Genomic DNA, 24,608 nt, shown 5'->3' with positions numbered 1-24,608 from the left:
CAATGGTAGCACCATCAACCACAGAGTCGGGTTCATGCCTTGTAGGACGAACGTCGTATATTGCGTCCCTCTCTCCTGTAGACGTGTCTACGTTGGCCAGACAGGTCGATGTGTGAATATACGCCTAAGGGAGCACCAGTCTTCTTTGCAGGGAAGACCACTAACACACTTGGACCATGCAGTGTGCTGAGTGCCGATGCGAGGCGAAGTTCGCTGCGACGGAAATTTTGTTCAAACACAGAGATCGCACGACACGTGAATTCGCGGAAGCGTTCCATATTAACACTAGGGCTTCCAGCTGCATCATTCGCCCATCTTTGGCCATATATGCGAAAGAAGGGACACTGCTCGATGAGAGAAGATAGTCGGAGGGGGAGCGAATGCATCTGTATCTGCTGTGTTTTGCTTTGACTAAGGGTGCGCATGCGCGGGTAATTGGCGAGGGTCGGGTTTAGGTATATTTTATCTTTTGAAGCTATAAAGCCTTCAATTGGCGAGTAAGCTCTCGTACTGCGCCCTTTCTTGTCCCTGCCGTCTTAGCGCTTTTAATATATCAGTATGAACGAGTACCAACTAGCTCGCCTTTCCGTTTTGCACCTATGAAGGTAAGTACTACATACATTTATCTTCCCTTTCGTGCCCATCGAAATGCGACCGTCGTGGCCGGGAATCGAACCCAAGCTCAGTTGCACAACACTTAAGCCGCTAAGCTAACGCGGTGTGTGACACTGACGACCGGAGCAAATGTAAACATCCGCGAGAGTAAATGAGGTTATATTTTTCGACGTAGTCGGGCTCTTATTTCTCTTCTTAACATACGTGAGAATGTATGGCAAAGTAGGCTGGTGCAGCACAATGTGTGAGGTAAACTGCTGGAAGCAGTGAGCTAGCTCGATTACAGTGACCAGTCTGGAGTTGCGAATGAATGTCAAAAGAAGACTTCACCGACAAGAATGCGAGAACAAAAAGTGGTCGATATTCTAGGTGAAATTAAGTGCAGCCAGGGGCGCAGGGAGTGAAAGTAGCTCTCCCGAACTAGTATTTCCAAACAAGCCTTACAAACTTACAACGTTTCGAGCAAATTATCTAACCAAACGAGAGAGACAGAAATGTAGTCGTGGTAACTATAAGTAGCTAATCTGCAAAGCGCGATTGATAACAAGTAGAGATTACGTTTGAACAGCATGATATTCGCTTTATTGTCAGTGAAATAAGAATTCCTCAGGCAACTTATAGAGAACACACACTTGAATTTTTTTGTTTGACGGACTGTCACAAATGAGTTTTTTTGGCACTGTGACTATGAAAAATGCGCACGCAGTGGCGCAAGTCAACGGGACGACTTGTAAAATTTTCAGGTTCTTGGATAATCGAAATTTTAACAGATAATCCATACCGTCCTCGTGTTCTCGGTATTAGGAACAACACAGACACAGACGAAGCGCTTTGGCTATCTTCATCACGTGATAGCAACATCCACAAACATTGGTGTACAACCATCAACCCACTTCCAACATACCATTCAACACCACCTGTTGTCTTCTACCAACACTATATCGGAACACTAGAGGTGGCCACGAAATGCTATATCTGCGTGCACAGACTCTCTCACTAGTGACTTTGCGTGTAACGCTAGCGTTCTATGACTAACACAGCCATACAGTGGCGTGCTGTTCTAACTATCAATACTTTAGGCGACGCTGAGGTTTGCTGAAAGAACTCTATCGATGCCACGTTACGTTGCGTTCAAAACTTAATCAAATACGCGTCACGAAAAGTTTAGCAGTGACTGAAGCTACTAGGAGACTTTGGCCTTTTTCCGTCAAACGGCGAAATAGGAACAGTAATAATAAGGCCCAGTTCACAACCAAACAATCCTTTTTCGAAGCAATGCCTCTGTCACAACCGCAAAAGGCATCTACGAGAATACATTATAGTTATGCCATTAATAAACAATCCAAATTAGCCAGTATTTCATGTTACGCGAAAATACAAACAACACTAGGTACTTGTTCGTGTTATTCTCTCAGGAAAAACAATATTCCATCGCCACAACTGAAACGGAGACTTTAACACTGTGACTACTGAACTGTCCGGTTGTGGCGAGTGCGAAAAGCGCTCTTTTTGTTCAGAACATCACACAGTGCAACTAAGTCGTTGCCTGTGTGACATTCTCAAACGACCTGCAGTCAGGTGAAATTCCGTAAAAATGTTTCGCATGTAATATGCTCGTAAAATGACGGTTTTTGCCTTGGTCTGTGCTGTCGAAGACCCCGAAAAAGTCTCTTCGTGGTGCATGTTTATATTAACAAAGAGTAATGATTTCATAGACAGACGGAACAATTCTGGTCCCTAAGTATGCCGGTGTGAGAACCATCCGTCTCACACGAATGAGTGATTGCGTACTTAGCGGCACGGAGAGCCGAAATCGCCACGATGATGTGGTAGACGGCGGTATATACTTTGAAACAACACAGTACGCAAAACAGGCAAATTACTCGGACGGCGAACGATCTGGAAGCGCAAACTTGCATACAAAAACACCTTCCTCAGTATGATGGGAAGAAACGAACACTTAACCTACGTAAACGTCATGACACCCGCGCGAAATAAAATTACGAAAAAAATCCCGACGTAGGTTTCCGTTTTAAGATCACATAAACGTGAGATGAAGTAGGCGTCGCCCAGCAGTGTCCAGTGCGTGATGACCGGTGAGTGTGCGGCGACGTGCATCACGATAATTTCTTGGCAGGTTCGTGAGATGCCGTTCCAAATGAGTGCGTTGTGACACAACTGCAGCAATGATCGATGAGCCGCCGTAATCAAAATTTCGGCACTGAAACAGGCACCAAACTCGTAAACGAAACGTACAAAAACCAATACAAAAAGATCACAGAACACTTAACAGCTTCGCCATCACCTCGTCGTCACGTGACGGCAGAGGACTTGCGGCAGTAACAGAAGTAGGCAAAGTCAAACAAGAGCCTCTGGCACACAAACTCTGTGCGCTGTAGCTGATCGCGAAAGGTGACCATCTCTTTGGCTGTCGTGTAGTGCGCCGTCACCGCCCTCTTCACCTCGCACACGGACTCAATGCGAAGAGAGTTGAAGCCTTCGACTTGGATTCGACGCACGCCGATGCTCTCGGCGCACGAACCGGTGATGTAGGCGTCCTCGATCGGGAAGGGCCTCACGTGTCCCGTGGCCCGATACAGGGAATCGACCACGTCGCCTCCGATGACGTAGGCCGAACCGCCGACGTAGTCGGGATACATGTCGTCCGGGTACTCGTCGGGTGTCACGTACCACTTGTTGGTCAGGTCGCGAATTGGGCTGGCTCATCTGGTACAGCTTGCCGTAGATGGCGTCTTCGGAACGGGACTGCATGGCGGCGAAAGAAGTTGCCCGCGTTCAGGTACGTGTCGTCGTCCACTTTGACGACGAATCGGGCTCGGGGCAGAAGCGGGTCGTCCACCGGAGCATCATGATGGACTTGAGCGTAACGTTGCGGTACGAGTCAAAGAACGCCTCCTGAATGAGGTCGCCATGCACCGAAGCCTCGCTCTCGACGGCCGACTGGAGCCTCGAGTCGTTGCCGGCGCCCAGAAGGAAGGCCACCCGGTTGCCGGTGAATGCGAGGACGTCGCGTCCCCAGGTGTCTCGAATGGCGTTGCGGCGGTCGACGTTGCCCATCGCGGACGATATGAGGAATAAATAGTCGATGCGGTGCCGGCGGTTGTCCGTGCTTGTTGCCGCGGCACAGTCCCTCCTGGTTGATGAGGTACTCGAACGGAGGACTGTAGACGCGGCTGCTGGGGAATGTCCGCCGAGCCAGCGGCTGCTGCTGAGTCTCCTTGTAGCCTGCAGCTGCCTGGGACGGTAGCGAGACGGGAAGTGCGTAGGCCGATGACTGGCGCCGAGCAGCGACAGTTCGACCGTCATGGATCCGCGTTGCGCTGCTGGCAAAGTGGGCCAGGCTGGCGAGCACCGTGACCGCGGCCACACCAGCGGCCGCGAATCGAGCAAAGCGCCGTTTCCTCATGGACCACATCGCGGAATCCTGCGAGACAAGGCAGGAAAAGAGGCGTGTAAAAGAGTTGTGTATTCGATCGATATTCCAGTAACTAAATTTTATTCTTCAGTCATGTTTAATGGCGTATGTTCATTCTTACTATTCATTTTTCTATTTTGATGTCTAGTACAACTCCTATCAATATTAGAAGAAAAAATAACTCCCACACCTTGTAATACCATACGAAAAATTGGAACACACCGATAGTTGTGCATATGGACCGCCATGGATCCCCGATGGGTGTTAAGGCAAATGGACTGCATGACTGCATAGCCCAAATGGAACAAGTACAGAAGAAAGGACACAACGCAGTGCTAATTGACTATAGCGTGCACGTTAGTTGCAACTTGATTCTCGCCGTTATACATTTAGCGACGAGGGGACACCGGCTCGACACGTTTTCTCCTTATCCACTGCATGCTGTACGTCTTAATCGTTGTCCTTACACATAAAGTACACGACAAGAGAACACAGGCACAAAAGTGGTGATGGAGCCGCAATGTGAACTACATAAACGCAAGTGAGCTGAACTGCACTGCGTTACACGCGCCAAAACATATCTAAAGGGGCAAATCAACAAAAGCTCAGCCCAAGTAGCCTACACCACTCTGCGCAACGTTACTCACAAGAAGAATCATGCAATATAGTATGGATACTCACTCGATGTGAGAAGTCATCAACGTACACGGACTGCATTGCAAGCGCACAATGTTTGCAGAAAAATCCCCTTTCTATCACTCTCTACGCAACTCAAGCACAGCGAAGCGTACTCAGTGTCGCGCACGGCTTCCCTGACCGCTTGGTGGTGAAGTGGCGGATTAGATCTATGCGCAGTGATTCGAAGCATGCGCCGCAATCGTTGGGAAGCAACTGCGCACCCAAAGCTCGACATCGTACACTGCCCACTCCACAGCTGCTTCGCTACGCTCTTAACGTAATTGCGCTTCGGCTTGGGGGCAAAAGGAGAGAAAGAGGCCGAGAAGAAGTACAAATTTAAGGTCGTAGGGCACGCTCGATAGCCCAGAGACCGCTATTAATCCATCGGAAGTATAGGAGGACCTATAAATGGACGTCACGTGCCCAGAAAGCCATATACGAACCGCAACGGATTCCGAGCGGCTGCAGCGGTTCGTGAGGTGAATTGAAGTGCACTCAGAGTAATCAACGGGCAAAATAAGTGGTGTATCGGTCAGAGTGAGATATGAGGGAAGAGGGAGTGGATGCACCGGACGTACGAGGCGTCTCGACAATCCAAAGATTTGGCCGAACACAGGATTCATAAGCATATATACGAACGAACGTGCTATATGTGATCGTGTGCTTTCCACGTCAGGTTCCGAGTGAATTCAACCAGCAGTTTACTCAGATTGACAAGAATACGTCGTGTACGGGCGATTATCCAGAATGCCATAAAACACTGACTCGCGTGTGTCTAGTATAAGCAGGGGTTTACGTACTAGACAATCTTGACCACTGAAGACGTTCTCTTTCAGGCACATTAAAAATTATCACTTGGAATAAAAGTGCTGTTTGGATAAAATAACGCCCTGTATACTCTCGATATTTATGGAAGAAATGAGCCAGCAGGCACTGAGAATAATAAGAAATATCCATTGTGAGCTGCCTAAACAGGAGAACAAACATTGTTGGTGCTGATGTAGTATTTTTAAATGTCACGTAGAAGGACATCTGGAGCGATTTTAACGCGATAGCGTTAAAGAGCTCGTATCGCAGAAATTCCGCCGTCGGCGTCGGCACCGTTGGTTGTGAACGAAAAATCATCATCTTGTCCGTGACCGAAAAATCGAAAAAGCTGCAAATAAAATAAATAATAAAAATGTTCGGTCAGAGTGAGCATCGAACCCAGGCCGTCTGCGTGGCAAGCAGGTGTTCTACCACACAGCCACGCCTCTTACTGAAAGTTACTGAAAGTTACATCAAAGTTACTGAAAGTAACTTTGATGCTTCCCAAAAATACGCGTCCTGTATACCGGTGTCACAGTACGAGATGCAATATTGCAGTAATATTGCGTGGTACAAGCGTACATTGCCATCGAGCGTCACACCACGTCAATATCATAACGACTTGGTCGTTTAAAGACAGCCACCCATTACAAAAAGCACACACATTACTGCGCGTATTCCCTTAAAGGGCCCCTCACCAGGCCACATAGCAAATTTTAGTTAGACGCTGGAAGTTGTTGTGTGCCGAATGAAGAGCAGCATGCCGCAAGAATTTTTCAAATCGGTTCATTACGAGCTGAGAAAAACAATAATTTGTAGCGGCGCGAAACCATGATGCGAGAAGGCGAGTTTCAAACCCTTGCCACACGCCCCCGTGTAGCCTTAGCAAGCCAAATCCCTTCCCTGCCCTCTTCACTTGACACATACGCATGAACACGTCATGCGCGTGCATGGTCACGTGCACATGACGTGCCCGAGCCAGCCCGAGCACGCGAGCGGCGTTGCACGGCCGCCACCTTCGTTTTTATGTAGCGGCCGTGGGCGTTTTTCGGCGTTCTCTGTGGTATACTGCCTGTTTCTGCGGGACGAGCATGAAAGTTGAGACATTTGTACGGGTACGAGAGTGGCGGTATCATGAGCCAGTGCCGCATTAACGTTTACTTGGACGCGGTAGAATAAACGAGCATAATAATGAGTGCTCGAACGCGCCAGAACATTAATTTCGTTTCCAGGGCTGGCGTCTGCTCGATGGCGTCTGCTCGAACCGCGGGGACACGAACGCATGGGAAAGAGAGGCACATTAGCCCCGCAACTCGCTGGAATTCACGAAAAAAAAATTAAAAAGAGGCACACATTCCATTTGTGTGTCTCATTATTTCTTTCAAGTTTTATTAATCTATTCAAGCAACAAATTACGGAAACTACACATGTCGTGTCAAATAATTATCGCAGTGTCACGTGCTACTGTTGGCGTCGTCAGAGCACAGTCGTCTACGTAGAGGAGCGACGTCACAGCACTACCATCTACGTAGAGCCATTTTCTCATGCACGTCATCCCCTCATTCTCTAAAGCGCGCGCCCGCGAGAGGAAGGGCAAGCAGCGTTCACATTGAAATTTGACCCATTTCCGCGGCGCGTAGCGTTGCAAATTTTGGCAGACGTGATCGTGAACGCTCAGTGTATGCATTGCGCTCGTTAGCTCAAAATTGTCAAACCTGGTGAGGGGCCCTTTAAGACCCCGTAGTGGGTGCATCGCAGCTTCGAAAAAGGTTCTCGCGCATAATTGCTCCTGGTTTAAAGCATGCTACCCATTACATAAGGCACACACCTTATTGCGCGCATTCTGGTAAACACTCGTAGTGTTCGAAGTGCGCACTAGGGGCAGGATATTGCTATCGCGTTCAACTCTTAAAGGCGAAGCTTAAGCGTCCCCCAATTTTTAATCTTTTCTTTTTTTCTGCACTCAAGTTTTCTTTTCTGCTCCTTTTTTTTTGTTTCACAAAGTTACAAATAAATAGAATGAACGCGTACAAAATGCCTGAGTGGGTAGTGTTCACACTGACAGTCTTGTATTATGCATCGTCGGAGTAACTAACGTAGGTGTGCCTTTCTAAGGAACACTGGCGTAGCCAGAAAGGTGTGGTTAAGGAGGGGGTTCAAACACTCCCCCCCTCTCGAAAATTTTCAGTTTTGCATGTATTTATGCAAGCACACATACAAACGCACGCACATACATAAAGTAGAGTTAACACCCCCCCTCCCCTCCCAACCTACTAAAATATTTCAGGCTACGCTACTGCTAAGACACAGAGCTTGCATATTCTATGATCGTCTACTATCAGAGCATAAATAAAGCTCGTAACATAGGAAGAGACATAAAAGATCTTGCATATCTGGCAATTAGCGGCGGAACTGTTTTCGAAATTCGATCGCAACAGTCGGTGCTTGTCATAGGACAACTTGACCATACAAACGTCTCACGCTCGTTTCACGCTCAGTTTAGCTGAAAGGTTAACGGAAGCGTGACACAACGCAGATTGCATACATAGTGTTTCAGATACCATGCCCGAAGCTTAAAAGAAAGGCGGGTAATTCACTGCGGATCAGACCTAGTGCTCATTATTGTAGTCCAGAGTCCGTCACTGATACGTCACTGATATTTTACTTGCACCTAATCAGTTAATCAGAGTAATTAGCTCGCTTTGTTCTTTATTATTTAGATAAAAAGATATGTCAGCTACGCAGCTTTAGAAATCATAGTAGAGGTCAAAATTAGATGTTTACAGCAAAGGAAAAAAAATAAGAGGCCGTGCACATGGTAAACCGCCCCAGGCTACGGTGATGGTGATTCAGCCTGTTAAAACAACCATCACCGCTAACAACGCAATCAAAAGCCCACTTGCTAAGTGAGTTTACAGCAGTCCAACAGCATTTTACGCGCTCATAAAATTCTAGAATGCCTGGTGTAACACGTTGCTCTAGAGCCGTTTCATCAGCTTCAAACAAGTTTCACATTTCACAATGGCTGGGCAGCTGCCAACACTGGCACTAAAGATGCTACAGAGAGTTATCAGCCTAACGTCGCTGGATCGATGCGTACACTGAACGCGAACAAAACCCATTACAGAAGTTCCCACTGAAATTTAACATCTTGCTCAAGTACATCTAATAAGGACCGCGAAAAGCGAATATCAATTAGATGAAATATCAACAAAGGTCTTGGTAATGAAGTGCTATCAAGAGACGATCATTGACGCGTTGCTCAATGAAGTTATACTCTGCCACGGCTGGTCTGGAGCAAGCAAGCGCCTCCAGACCGGCCGTGACTCTGCGAACTACTCTGCGAAGTTATACGACGCCTGCAGCCATTTATTACACAGCTTCTCTTTTAGGGGCGAAGCACCTTAAGGCCGAGGCTTGTCCGTACGACGTCCGTGCACACGGCGCGGCACCGTCTCAAATCGAAACATCAGGTTTAACAATAGACTAATATCAATCATAATTGTGACAGAACCATATAAAACAACGACAAGCACAAACCCTTCATACTAGTCGGCGACTTCAATGTACACATTATGGACCTTAGGACCTAGCTTTGTCGTCGACTCTTTGTATCACTTTATGTCACTCACTTTACATTATATGGTGCAACGCTCGGGTAACGTACGGTTACTCACCCATACGATAGCCAGAGCTTCGCCCACTCGTCATGATTCACTTAGTTGGAGATGCGTGGTTTTTTTTTTGTTTGTTTGTTTGTTTTTTCACATACGTACCGTACCGCCTTGTCGAGTTGTGCTTGAAGACATTTAGAGGACATCGCACTCTTAGTAGAGAAAACGAGCCGTGTATATCTACCGAGTTGTTACGAGATACGGCCGAGGACAATTTTGTTTCGCAAGGGGATATTTTGTCAGCGCCGTTTTATCAACGTTACACACGACCGCGAACGATTGCTTAGTGGATTTCAGAAATGCTTCAACTGCGCAACGAATCCTGACTGCTGTTTTCGAATCTGTGTACGCAAGACATTTCGAGAGTTACCGAACAAGCAAACAGGCCGAAAATGCTGAGCGCGCAACTTTCACGGAAATAGTGCTATGCCGCGGAACCGACACAGATGCCCGTGTCATTTTATTGGTCCTATAAGCGGTACATGCGCTCGACGAACCGTTTTTCATGATCTAGCGAAATAGGCTCTTCACATCACATCGAGTGCCAGTCACGACGATTTGTGATAAGTTCTAGGTAGCTTATTTCGAAACCAATAATAATAATTGTTGGGGTTTAACGTCCCAAAACGACGATATGATTATGAGGGACGCCGTAGTGGAGGTCTCCGGAAATTTTGACCACCTCGGGTTCTTTAACGTCCACCTGAATCTAAGTACACGGGCCTCAAGCATTTTCGCCTCCATCGAAAATGCGGCCGCCGCGGACGGGATTCGATCCCGCGACCTCGGGGTCAGCAGTTGCCCAATCCTTGCTTTCCGCACTTCTCCTACAACGCTATGAACGCTATTTACTCTAATAATAATAATAATAATAATAATAATAATAATAATAATAATAATAATAATAATAATAATAATAATAATAATAATAATAACAATAATAATAATAATAATATAATAATAATAATAATAATAATAATAATAATAATAATAATAATCTTTATTTACGTCACGCACATACGTAATGATCGAGGCTTGCAGAAACAGCTGTCGTCATGACGACCTGCAAAGGCTGCAGGCCCCCGCATTGCCACCACCACGCAATGGTCGGCGAGTCATAAAAAATAACAGAAATTTACATGTATTGTATATTGTGCAGAAAAAAAAACGAAAAATTTAGGCAATCGCGTTGCAGTATCCAGAAACAAAAACTGCATACATTCAAATTTTAAGACTCCATAGAAAGTTTGCAATCATAATCAACAAGCGGAGGTACACCGTACTAACATTGATAATTCACACAAAGGCTTATCTCTAAGCAGAAAGCATACATAGAAGGAGCATTGCAATTAAAATAAGAAAATGAAAAGTTAGCGAAACAGTTTTATGTTTTATTAGCGACGAAAATAGTAGCGAAGTTTCTTAGATGTAATGTCCTCAGTAAAACTTGTTCTTGGGCTAGTGGTACATGCTTAATGAAAAAAAAAAACACATACCATCGGGGAAGCAGTAATACATAAGAGAAAAGGGCGTCACCTCGCAACTAACTTTATTATCAGAAAAGCAGCGACATATTGTCACACAAGCCTATAAGGAGATTCTAAGATAACCTTGAAGGTTCCCAGACATTAGGGCGCGGCTTGCGCAAGGCGGCGGCTATGCGAGCAACGGACTAGTTACATAAAAATGACAAAAAGAAGCGCGCGTGGCATTATATAAGTGTAGCAACCGTACGCACACACATCGCCTCACACGCTCGTCAAAATACACGCGATAAGGAGAATGACAAAGACCAAAGATAGGAAGAAACTAAATTCACCACCACGCAGAACAAGAGATGTGTCGCTTGCAGACGTATCCCTCTTCTTTTTAATGTAGTTCACTTCCATGGTTTCACGCGCTAGGGTATCGTTACTGTTACCAAGAACCGATACACTGGAAAACCCAGGCTCACACTTGCATGATCCGCAATGCAAAGGCAAATGTGCTGAAAGTTTGTTTTCTTACGGAATGTTCACGATCCCTAACTCTGTCGTTTATACATCGGCCTGTTTGGCCGATGTAAACTCTACCGCAACTGAGCGGGATCTCGTACACTACGCCAACCGAGCAGGCGACATACGGCGTTGCGTGCATCTTCCCGCACGGGGAGTGCCTCTGCGCATTAGAAATGCGTGGACAAAGGCTGGCGATCTTGCGGGGGGCTGATAACACCGAAGGTACCTTGTATACCCGTTAGCCACGTTCTTCAGGTTGTGAGCAACCTTGTGCACGTATGGCATAACCATTGGCCTTTTTTCCACCGGCTGCCTGTTTCTTGTCGATCCCTTCACTTTTTGAAGGAGGGTTTCTGAAACTGCGACAACGACAGAACTAGGCTGGCCAGCTGAACGCAGCCGCGTGATCTGGTTCTTCCATCCTTGAGAGTACGCGTGTTTTCTTGCATCTCAGGAATGTCGTCAGGTTCATGTTTTTCTTATGCATTGTATATAACAGTCTCGATAGCCGATTGTTTAACACTCGCAAGCGATATATTGCCCTATATGTGTGAACATTGGCATCTCTCCGTAGTTCGTGTATATGGTAGAGCATTGTGTTAGGTTTGCCTGTTTGCGAAAGAAACAAGACAGACCGGATTCCAAGAGAAGGCAAGCGCAGCAGGGGGAGACAGAAAGTTTGATGGTCAGATGAGATTGAAAAGTTTTCGAGAATAACACGGCCGCACCGACCACAGGACCGGATTAATTGGAGAAACAAAGTAGAGGCCTTTGCCCGGCAGTGGGCGTAGTCAGGCGTATGGTGATGACGATCATGTTGACACTGATAGCTCTTAGCGCACAGTCATTTCCGTCGCGCCGAAGTGTTTCACGCAGGAGACCTCTTATCGGGACGTACGCGGCATGCATGGCACTTCTCGAATGCCACCGGAACGGCGAAAAAAGAAGCAGAAAAGAAAACTTGAGTGCAGAAGAAAAGAAAAGATTAATCTTGGTTGCCGTTCTATTACACTGCGCGTGGAAATCATTGCAAAGAAGCGTGACAGGCAGCGATACTCACTAAACGAACAGAAAGGGTGTACAAACGAATAAACAAATAAAAACGAATAAACGAGTTGACGAATGGAAAGGGCGTAGTACAGGCCCGACGTAGTACAGAATCGTGATAACGGTCTGTTTAATGTAGACTTATTCCCACGGACCGAATAGGCAGACTCAATGGCGTTTGCTGATGGTCGTCAACGTTAGTCATCGGGATGGGAGAGATGTGGCAGAAGGAGTCAACATGGATGCATTCAACGTCAAAGGCTGCCATGCCGGCCCAATAGCAACACTCACTCTGCAAACTGTATTTCTTAACGTCCAACAAAACTGCGGCTACACAAACGAAGACACGTTTCCCTTTCGTGTTACGACCGATTCATATGAAAGAGGTAGCAACCGTCCTTAATATTTTTTTCTTTTATAGTCGCACTTTTCTAAGCGCAAACACTGAAACGCACCCGACGAAAACAAAGTTTACGCCACTATAAACCCAGGACGAGAAACTGGGACGCTACAAGTGTCATACCGGCCAACACAAGCAACAGCGTATAGGCGCACTAACTGATGCATGCATGGGTCATTGACGCCTCTAATCTGTGGCGTACGGTACGTCCACACGCCCCTGCATAGCACCGTATGTGCTTCAGATGCAGGCGACCCCGAGGCCTACACAAGCTCGTCGTGCCTAACGCCCTTCTGCCATTCTGTGCTTTTTGGAGAAAGAAGAATGCGCAGGGAGGCCGCACGAAAATCGACGACACGTTAGTGCCATCAGGGACGACCATGAGGAAGGTGATGCATCAGCCAACCACCGATAGTGCTTGCAAACAACAGCTTGTTACGAACGCCGCCAAACCATAGAATTGAATATTCAGAGGAAGGAGGGGAAGAGATGAGATCACGATGGCCGCAGTTAGGTGGCAGAAAGGGCCGTGTTAACAGAGACGAGCAATCAGGCTGAGTAACCAGGGCTGCGCGCGAGTAGTGGCGTTAGGGAAGAGCAACGCAGTGACAAGGAGATGGAGAGGGTGCGAGGTGAGAGAGGGAGCTGAGTGCCGGGACGACAGGGACGCCTTCGCGCAATCCATTATGTATTCTCTTCGCCACAGAGCCGCCAGAACATTCAGTAACAACGCCTCGCCTCCCACGGCGACGAGCCGTCACCCCAAGCAACGAACGCGGCAACAGAGCCAGCAGCACGGAACGGCCAGCGAACCTCCCACGAGGCCACAACGGCTGCATGGATGGAGCCTTTAGGACCGGCGTGTTCCACTTGTGAGCGTCTCGCTGTCGGCTGCGTGCCGCGCCACGCATCACGTTCAGTCTGGCATGTTGTTATCGGATACGGGGGGTGTCAAAAATCTGTTGTCTCTTTTTCGGTGCGCTGCGCGAGGGCAGGAATTTACACATTCTGCTTTATATTTTAAGAGCAGCGCTACGTTGTACGCATGCGTGTAAACACACACACACACACACACACACACACACACACACACACACACACACACACACACACACACACACACACACACACACGCACACACACACACACACACACACACACAAACACACACACACACACACTCTCTCTCTCTCTTTCGGTATGCTTCGCGAGGGCAGGAATTTACACATTCTGCTTTATATCGTAGCGACACTTTAACAGCAGCGCTACGTTGTACGCATGTGTGTAAACACACACACACACACACACACACACACACACACACACACACACACACACACACACACACACACACACACACACACACACACACACACACACGCACGCACAAATAAGCTATATTTAGTTTTAGTACGCGCCTGTGAAATGTCACTCCGCGGCTCAAAACAACCACGTGACGCTGTACAGAAGTACTGTCAGCTGTAGGCATACTTCGGCAGATCCCTTGCTAACAGTATACACATTAGCACGTGTACGCTGTTACATACCCATATAGTTTTAAAACAATAAAACGTACGAATGGCTTTAAAACAATTTACCGAGCAGCCATAATTTCGCATGCTGTATTGCAAAACGCCACAGACGGACAGGGAAGATACGAAACAACGCTACTCTTAATCCTTTCATCGCTTCATTTACGATTTCTTTCTTTCCACAATGTCTTGTGCATTAACTTTGCAAAAAAACTCATATCAGGAAAAACCAAATGCATTTTTTATCGTGCCTTATCTAACCATAAACGTTATTTATTTTGTCCACAGAAACGTAATTCGCTTCTGTAAATTCAGCAGAAGACGTAAGTATTAAAGGGAAATCCCGAGATGATTGTTTAAGAAAAACAAAATATTGATTATAAAAATAATGTACGTCACATGAACCAATCAAGCACCATACACATACACTTTATAAAGTCTTTTTTTTTTTGCATTTTTGCTTGCACACCGAACTGCCAAGGTCAATACAATCACCTATTGATGTGCAACTTTCTCAAGGTGCAGATGGTTAGTTGTACACGCGTTAGTACAAAACCGTGTGCGTCGAGAGAGTACTATTATCGCAGCTCATATACGCCTCACGAATGATTATAATACACTCAACTGTCAATATTGTTCAGCATCTACACTAATGGCTCCTTTCCACATACGTACGAGCATGTCCATACCATGGCCGAGATATGCGCACGTGGAATTGTCTGTCAATCAAAATTAACGCAAGGTTTCTGGTTTGTCCGTCTAATTTGCTTACAGATATCGCCACATCGTGAAACATAAGCTACCGCTCTTTTTCCAACAGCGTTTGAATGCATTCCAGGACCCAGTGGTTTACATGTAAATGCTAACGTGGAGGCAAAGGTTGCCTCGCTTTCTCGACCAGTCACTAATGTTCTCGACACTACTGCAGAGCAGACACTACTAGAGTACACTGTAACACTACTACACCAAAAATACTTCAAAGCTATACAGTGACATCGCCATTGCCGCATCTTCGTACTCGACTCATATGGGCAAATAAAAACTGCCGCCCACAATTGGAACATGTACCTAATACAGTCTTTCTGCAAGGGTGACGACTAGGTGTTGTGGTCACCCGAAACTAAAAATACGCTTTATCGGCCGTGCATACAGCCCGAACAGCCAGGAGTGCGGTATTTCCCACACTACTGAACACGTCTTGTACATGTATCTGGTAGCGATATGACTTGCAAGGACAATAGCCTTTTGTTTAAGCGTTAATCTGAGTGCGAATACAATTGTCTTTTGTCTAAGCTTTTGTACGAGTTTTCGAAGCAATCTGTGTCTGGAAAGGTTCTCTACCTTGGCCCCTGCCTTTGTCATCAGTGTGATCTTCTCAGGACTCTGAACGAATTCTTGCACGAAATTGGCCTGTACATAGAAGGTACCTTTGAAGTACCTTCTATGTTATGTTAACTCGTCACAATCTTCTTTCCCGTGATCAACCTTTACCTATAGCTTTATTTGTACTCCCATTTTTCTTCTGTAATTACTGCTGCGTGACTGGTAGGTGAGAACCTACATCCAGGCTGACCCCTCAGGTTTTCTGCCATTATTTTGTCTATATACCCCTCGGAAGTATTGAAAACAAGCGAACAACGTTGCACTCCAATCGCTCATTGTCTCCCCCCACTTAGATGAAGCGTAAGCTACACGACTACGTGGACGCTGCAATAGATGAACATATTTGTTATACTGTAGATGCTCTGCACATAAGGTTATAAATGCCTCTTGAAATGTTTTGTTCGTTTGCCTAGTTACGCTTCTTGTGTTGTAATAGGTATTGTTCTGTAAGCGGCCCTGAAAACCACAAACGTTGGCTATGCTTCTGAGGCACGTGCCACTATTCTTCAATACAACACAAACAATCAGGAAAGCACGAAAAAAACGAAAGAGCAAAAGAAGTAAGCAGTGGCATGATACGATCACTCATGGCGACTGTGTCGTGCGGCCCACGCACAGGACTACTTAGAGAGCTGTGGCCGTTTTTACTTATTTGTATTTCCGTTCCTGAGAGTTGTTTTTTACCAAACCGGACGTCAAGGCAATTGTTTCTTTCTCGACGAGAGGAGAACGGCTCTAGTGCCTCGACAGGCCTTCCTTCACGGCGAAATAAAACAACCGGCCGGACCCACATGCAATAACACTCTGACGGCATCGTCGACCACAAACAGCAATCTGCCAGAAGGCTGCGGTTCATCTCCTGTCAGCGCTCTCGCGACGTCGATATGAGAGGACCGCTGGAGATAACGGCAGGACAGACGACCGACCCTATTGAGCGGTGGGCGCTGTTGGTATTTCAACATAGCTAGGTCGTTTGAGCGTCCAAACGCATACCGAATCTTTAGAGATCCTTCAGCCAACCACGCTCAAGCACTCCATGGCCTGTCGATAGCTGCACAGCCTTATGGCTCCGACAATCATGACTCCTCGAGCGCCCGCATAATTACTTTATCGTGAAAAGCTCGTGTGTCATTGTTATGGTACACGTTAAGAACTACAGGTGGTCAGAACTAAGAAAGAAAAATGACTCTGAATTAGTTTTGACGGCTTATTGCGTTTTTATCGTGCACACAAAGCATGATGGACGTCCGTTTTCGCGTTTAGCAACCATAGTAATACGGCCACCGCGATCGGGATTAGACTCCGAGAATTCGCCCTTAGCAGCGAGCGAAACGCCGTACTGACTAAGCCAGCGCTGTTGGTAAGTAAAGTAAATCATACGAGGACTTCGTAATAACCGCTGTATTTTTATTCCTCTGTGAATTCTCTATATCTTCGTGATCTCTTCGTGATCTTATCAGGGACTTCTGTGAGTGACTGACCTAGATAAACCGGTGTCTGCTTACCTGGAGCTTACCGCTATTATCGAAAAGTATAGATACAATCACCGTATTCTACTAATACTAACATATACGGCAGAGACTTGTATTTTAGCAAAGAAAGTTTCAAGGAAGCTAAAAAGCGCTCACTCAGCGATGTAATTAAAAAAAAGAAAAAGAGGAAATGTTACACGTAAAGGCGACGAGATCAGATAGCGGTGCTTGGTTTGTGGTGTTTAACGGCCTAAAGCGACTAAAAATGTGAGAAACGCCGTGTAGGTCACCCGATAATTTCGATCACCTGGGGTTCTTTAACGTGCACTGACGTCGCGCAGTACACGTGCCTGTAGAATTCCTCCTCCGTCGAAATGCGACCACCGCAGCCGGGACCCAAGCCGCGTCTTTCGGGTCCGCAGCTGAGTGCCGTAACCACTGCAGGCACCTCTCCGGCCTTTTCAGACAGCGGCGCGAAGCATCGAAAAAAGCGCAGTTGGCCTACAGTTGAACGGGAAAACTCGGAGCTGGGACGGTCGCGTGATCGGTTAGTAGGATAACTATAGTAGCTGATTAGAATTGCAGAATAGGTGCTAATTAAGGGAAGAGAAGCAACGTAGAGGACGGCAGAGAAACAAGTGTTGGCGTGATGAAATCAGGAAATTAGCTATTATATGATGGGATCGATTGGCGCATGACAGAGGAAATTGTCGATCGTTGCGAGAGGCCTTCGTCCTGATAAATAGGCAATGATGATGATTTTATGCCGTGGCGCTGCAGACAGCAAGCGACAATCACAATTCCTAATTTATATGTTGGTGCAAAAAAACCTGGAGAGAGATAACTCACTTGTAGAGCCCGGTATGCTAGCTCGGTTAGGCCGTATACGGTATGCGTGGAGATGCACACCTGTGTACCTGTGCTGATCCCCTTACCTAGCGAATGCGCAGATGCCGAGACACGTTTTATATCCTTGCGCGCCAGTTGTAAATAGTCGTTCGTAAGGCATTCCGAGCAGCGGCGACAACTTCGTGTTGGGGTGTGAGATATCCGCTGCGTCAGAGTGTAGACGAGTGCCCACGTGTCAGTTTCCATGGTAACGTTTATCCCGTTCGCGGGTGATCGCGGACGCAGTTCGCGGCTTGAGCCGAACGGACTACTACACGAACCTCAGATCGATCTTAAAGGGAATCCCTTCGCGTATGCGCTACTCCGAGGTTTCCATGGAGAGTGTAAGGCTTCCAAATGTGCGTCGGCGCTTATTTCTTGGCAACATTTTTGCCTCAATATACTTCGGTATGAATGAAGCAGGATAGCCTCATACGCCAAAGTCACCACTTCACGGCTTGCTTTGGACATACAAATGCGAGTCAAAGCACTTCCAATTGTGTAGAGTGCGCTCTTTGTACGGACAAAAAAAAAGAAAACAAAACAAAACATGCACGCGTCATAGTACAGCTGCACCTAGCCTGACGTAAATGTGAGAAGGATATGAAATATAATAATAATAATAATAATAATAATAATAATAATAATAATAATAATAATAATAATAATAATAATAATAATAATAATAATAATAATAATAATAATAATAATAATAATAAGAATTATGTCATGACAGATCGCGCGTTCATTTCTAGTACGAACGTCACCGTAATGTTGGGGAAGAATAGATCCGTCTTGTATTTGACCGCAAAGAATGTCTGCATGCTGCCATCTTGCCAGAATTTGAAACGTTGCAGGTATCACAAGGGGTTGGGGGGGAGGGGTCTGTTTTGCAAAAAGGAGCATACGTAACTATTTATTTGACGGCCTATCGCTTTTTACGAATCATAGATGGGACGAAGTTCGATTCCTCCATAGTACAGTTGAAGAATCCAGCTTTCTTTATTACAAGTGTTCCAAAAGAAATGTTTAGAAATCTGTTAGAACACCAAATATTTACCATCTGTTAAGCCATATAAATATCAAAGGTTGAAACAAGTCAATCAATGAAACGCCGATTTACTTCATTCGGTGCATCTGGTGGAGCTAACATCTAAAAGTCACGCCAACTGCGAAGTCCACGAATCAGAAATAAGGGGAACGAAGAAAGTGGGGGGGGGGGGGGTCGCATCTGAAGCGCCACGACATGATAATGGGAGACGCCGTAGTGAAGGGCTCCGGAAATTTCGACCACCTGAGGTTCTTTTGACTTCTTTAACGTGCACCTAAACCTAAGTACACGGGCCTCAAACATTTTCGCCTCTATCGAAAATGCAGCCGCCGCGGCCGGGATTCGATCCCGCGACCTTTGGGTCAGCAGTCGAGCGCCATAACCACTATAGGCCACCGTGGCGGGGCGAAATGCGAAGAACGGGTGCACGTTAAAGAACCCCAGGTGGTCGAAATTTAACACGGAATCCCTCACTATACGGCGTGCCTCGTAATCGTATGGTGGGTTTGAGAGGTTAAACCGCAGCAGTTACTATTAGTTAAACCTTGGCTAACTTGCTGCCACACGATGTGAACGATCAATGGGACGTGGTGATTCACGTAATCGAGCTTGTGACGTTCTTGCGCCAGTTTCAAGCGCCGGCTCACCGGGACCTGCTTATGTGCTCCAAGAAGCATCTCGAATACTTTAGGGGGAGGAACAGCGCTTCTGTACGGCCAATTGTAGCTCAATGGAGCACTATCCCGGTCGGACTGTCGCAGTGAAGAATGGAAGGCACGATACAAGGGCGGTTTCCATGGCCTTGGAGCAAAGAGCTCAAGTGGCGATTTATCTTTCGAGCTGCATCAGGTCACAAAGCGAAGCTGTGCGGTTAAGCGACTGTCCGCTCATAGCGGGCGAGATGGTATGATAAAAAACGAAAACAGAGAAGGGCGGGGAAAAGTACGCTTTTATATCTAATCTTGCTGCGTTACGTTCAAATTCTGTCTTATCTTCCTAAAAATGCCGCACGATTTGAGTGGCACACGAACAGCCTGCATCCAATGTAGTACATCTCTATATCGCGCCGGAAAGCGACTGCGGTGGTCATGAAACGCACGACAGTTGGATGCCGTAGATAACTGAGCTATCGTGCGGGGTATCAGGCGTAAGTTCTCATGCCTGTACAAAGCTATACAGACTGCACATTTCGGTGTGTGCTTGGAATTTAATAGATTGGATCATCGCGCTGCGTACGTGAAATATAGCGCACTTTGACAAAGACAAAAAGGGACAAGGAAGACACGACACGACCATTTTGTCGTCGTCAAAGTGCGCCACTTCACCTACATACATGGCATGGTGTTCAATCACCAACTCATCCAGCTTTCAACATTATCGAGTGCATTGAAAAAAAAAAAACTTGGAGGACGCCTGAGCTTCGCCTTCAAGAGTACAACGCGATAGCGTAATCGGGCCCTGTTGCGCATCGCCTACCCAATTGCTAGCCTGGCTTCAGTTCTCGGTGTTCGCATCCGTGCCGCAAGGGATCCATGCACGTAACATTTATTATTTATTTTATTTGCATCTTTATCGATTTTTCGGTCACGGACAACGGGGTTTTTACGCTCACAACCAACGACGCCGACACAGGAATTTCTGCGAAACGAGCTCTTTAACGCTATCACGTTAATATTTGATGTTCCCTGTGTGTAAAATCGTGTTCCACCATGCAGTCTAAGTACGCGTTTGCGTTGTCCTCGTTCTACACATGTTTGCGTTTCGCGCGCGCCTGCCTTGTATGACACCATGAATCGCTTCCATCTTTCATTCTATCCAGCATCGTCGCCGAGAGTAATGTAAAATGTGAAGCGTCGGGGCCATTTTCATATAACTCAATGGGAACGTACGCGTACTCGTGCAGGACAGTGATGGGGTCGCCGCGCTGTATCTTTTCTGCGCGTTCGACGACGGTTAGGTAGAAAATTCCAGCAACTTGATTTTCTTCAAACCAATTTTTTTTTCTTTTTTTGTGCACGAATGGCCGTGCATCAACTGTATATGCCGCCCGCAAGGCTGTGCTGAAAAGTTTATCAGCGACTAGACTAGACTCTCTCTAATGCTCGAACTATATTGCGTGTCACGTGATATACAGCGATGTCTCCACTTCCTTTTTCCGTGTGTTCCTATTCTTTTTTTTTTCTTTTCGTGGCGTTTTTTACATGTTGACCGCAGCGCCAGCAACAAAGACGTGTTAACATGAACACCTCCCCGCAGCCACAATGGAAAATGAGATTACTACGACTTTCGGGTCTAATTGGATTGTGCGGGTTTGCTGGTGGCCCCGTTTTTTATTCAATTATATTTCTATTTCCATTCTCATTTCTAACGAACACGACTGCCAACTCCACTCGATTACGTCTAATAGTTCCTCTCCTCTGTGGAATGCCTCTCTCTCTTAATACGATGTCACCGAGCGTGGAGCGGAGACAAAGAAAAACGCGAACTTGAGGTCGTTCTATTCTTGAATCGCGGCGCTTTTGTCGCACAAGCAGAGGCAGCACCCGCTGTGTGCGTGACGCCGGGCGCTCGGGAGCCCAACGCGCCTGTGCCAACACGCCGCCCCAACCTACAGCGCCCTGTCTTTTGGTATTGGTTTTTCTTGTTCCTAGAGAAAGGAAAGAAAAATGAAATATCAACAGCAAAGATATATTCCCCTGTGGCACGCACCCATCCAGTGGTACAATAGTGCTTCGTTTTTGCTCGTTGGCGCGAATGAACACGCGACGCACCCGCGGTTGGGCTCTTCGCGCCATTTCGTTTAGCTTATGGTGGTTCTTGTACCACTGTATCGAGCGTTCTATAATGTGTTGCTGTTTTTGGGCCGTGCGTGTGGTTGCCACAGATTGATGCCACCGATAACAAATCTCGTTCACCATCCTCTCTGTTTCGAGCTGCTGCTCCAGAGGGTTCAAGTATTTGGTGAGGCCTTTCCGGTGACGACGTAACAGCTGAACACAGGCAAGGCATCAGAAAACTCCAAAGACCGCTGTGTGTTCGGCGGGTTATTCCGTGTCCAGTGTTAAACGACACAAACACCCTAAAAGGCAACCTAATAGGCAACCTAAAAAGCTACTGAGGCAACGTTTACTGATATTTTCAGTAATTTATTGAATCATGTAGTACGCATCCTGTCCAGCCTTCTGCGGATTTCAGTTTGTATCACTAGTTTTTTTTTTGTACTATACATTTGTACCACATTGAGAAAAAAATGAATACATAAAGAATGTATGTCACCTGCCGAAGGTACGGTGCGGCCGGTAAGATTCGCTCTATACTGCAAGACTTTTAGTGCATTTTGGCACCTCAGGATTAATTAATGCGTGCTTGAATGTATGCTTTTCAACCTTCATATCCCGCTCCAAATGATCGACAGGCGATGTAGAAACGAAACCACCACATTGTGGAGAGCAGGAGGTCCTCCAAAAGTTATGGGAACGAACTGGCGTGTCAACACTCATATGTGTTACTTTTTGGTTTGTGTATCTCTAAGCTACAAAAGGGAGAATTACTGCGAGGAAGAAAGAGAGGGAGAGGGGGAGGGAGGCTTCGCTGTTCTTGCTCCAGCACGGCTAGCTGGCTTTCGGACCCGGCTCTCGTTTGCGAGTCAGATCTCCCACTGCTTAGTTTTGTGGTTTTGCCTTACAAGTGGTGAAGTGGTAGAGGCCCGTGTCCTGTGCGATGTCAGTGCACGTTAAAGAGCACCAGTAGTGTGTATAACTTTGCGCAAAAATTGACACGGACACAAGAGAGACGTTGTAAAACACGTCTCTCTTGTGTCCGTGTCACTTTTTGCGCAACGTTATATCCACTAATGGCAAAACAACAGGCCCAGATAGCAACCTTGGTAAAGAGCACCAGATGGTCGAAATTTCCGGAGCCCTCCACTACGGCGTCTCTCATAATCACATCGTGGTTTGGGGACGTTAAACCCCAGATATTATTATTATTATTATTATTATTATTATTATTATTATTATTATTATTATTATTATTATTATTATTATTATTATTATTATTATTATTATTATTATTATTATTATTAAGCCCTTGAAGTTTCCCGCTCCAACATCTCTCTTGTACGTCCGGACAAATTCCACCCACCACTTAACGTAAGATTATCTGCATCAGCCGAAACAACGAGCTACAGCAGTTACGTAAACAAATCTCCAAGATTTGCGTTCAAGCGAGGTGATTACACGGGCCTCTATCATCACTTGTCCACCGTTGAGTGGTCACAGGTTACCGACAAACCTAATGTTGATGACCAGGTTGATCGGTTTACGGAGCTTGTACTGAGCAGCATGCTTAATTTTATTCCCGAGTATACACCTAAACAACGTGAATATCCCCACTGGTTCTCATCTGAACTTATCAGTGCACTGAAGCATAAAGATCACGCACACAGGAAATCTAAATGTTCTCCATCCAGCGAGTGGAAGGAAGAGTTCAGGTTTTTTCGAACTCTCTCTAAACGCCTATATAAACAGGATCATAGTTCGTACATTGAATTCTTAGAAAAAAGCGCCTCTGACAGGCTGGCTGAGTTTTGGAAGTATGTACGTAAACGGTCCAGCAAAACCGGAAAGTCCTTCAGACTACTGGACTCAAATGGGGTAGAAGTGCATGCCGTCGCTGACTGTTTTGCCACACATTTCTCATCTGTTTATATTACTCTAGCACTGATATCAGACAACAGCCCAAGGCAGTTAGCTCATCCAGTGCTTTGTCGCTGGATGAAAATCTTATCTGCGAATGCATTAAGCGCTTAAAACCATCCCTATCATGTGGCCCAGATGGCATCCCCTCCGCCATACTAAAAGCTTATGGTAGTATATTTGTCCCAGTACTGACTACGATATTTAATAACTGCATGGGCACTTCCACATTTCCTAGCATGTGGAAAACTGCTCGTGTTTTTCCAGTATTTAAGTCGGGCTCTTAAACAGATGCTTCTAATTATCGCCCGATTTCTCTACTATGTGCCACATCAAAGATCTTCGAACTGGCTCTTCACAAAATATTGTCTTTTAGTGTGAAAAACTCATTGATTCCAAATCAACATTGTTTTCTTGCTGGCCGCTCAACTACCACAAATCTTGCTAGTTTCATGACGCAGATCTCCACACCTATTTCTCAGAGAGGACAGGTTGACGTAATCTACTGTGACCTGAGCAAGGCTTTTGACGTAGTCAGCCACGCACTGATTATGGTTAAACTTGCGAACTTTGACGTTGACTTGTCGATTGTGAATCTCTTGCACAGCTATCTGCTCAATAGATCTTGTTATGTTGCCGTAAATGGCCAAACCTCTTCTTTGTATAAAGTGACTAGTGGGGTCCCTCAAGGGTTGGTATTAGGCCCACTCCTATTTTTAATTTACGTTAATGATGTTTCTTTTGCCATTCGTAATTCTTCTTTCCTCTTGTATGCCGATGACATCAAGATATTTAAGGAAATTCATTCAGTTAACGACTGTCGCTTGCTGCAGTCAGATTTGTGTTCTTTTTCCGAATGGTGCAACGGCAATAACCTTTCTCTAAATACCTCAAAGACAAAATTCATGTCTATCACTCGCAAAACATCTAG

The 24,608-nt window shown here is 46.1% G+C and overlaps 1 pseudogene; it reads right to left on the bottom strand.

The window, feature by feature from the left end:
- Positions 1 to 2,271: 2,271 nt before the first annotated feature.
- LOC119393614 (beta-1,3-galactosyltransferase 1-like) overlaps positions 2,272 to 24,608 on the bottom strand; it is a 36,431-nt pseudogene continuing 14,094 nt past the window's right edge.

Source organism: Rhipicephalus sanguineus, chromosome 5 (assembly GCF_013339695.2).
Source record: "Rhipicephalus sanguineus isolate Rsan-2018 chromosome 5, BIME_Rsan_1.4, whole genome shotgun sequence".
NCBI classification, from domain to species: Eukaryota; Metazoa; Arthropoda; class Arachnida; order Ixodida; family Ixodidae; genus Rhipicephalus; species Rhipicephalus sanguineus.
This window is presented reverse-complemented; position numbering and strand designations above follow the sequence as displayed.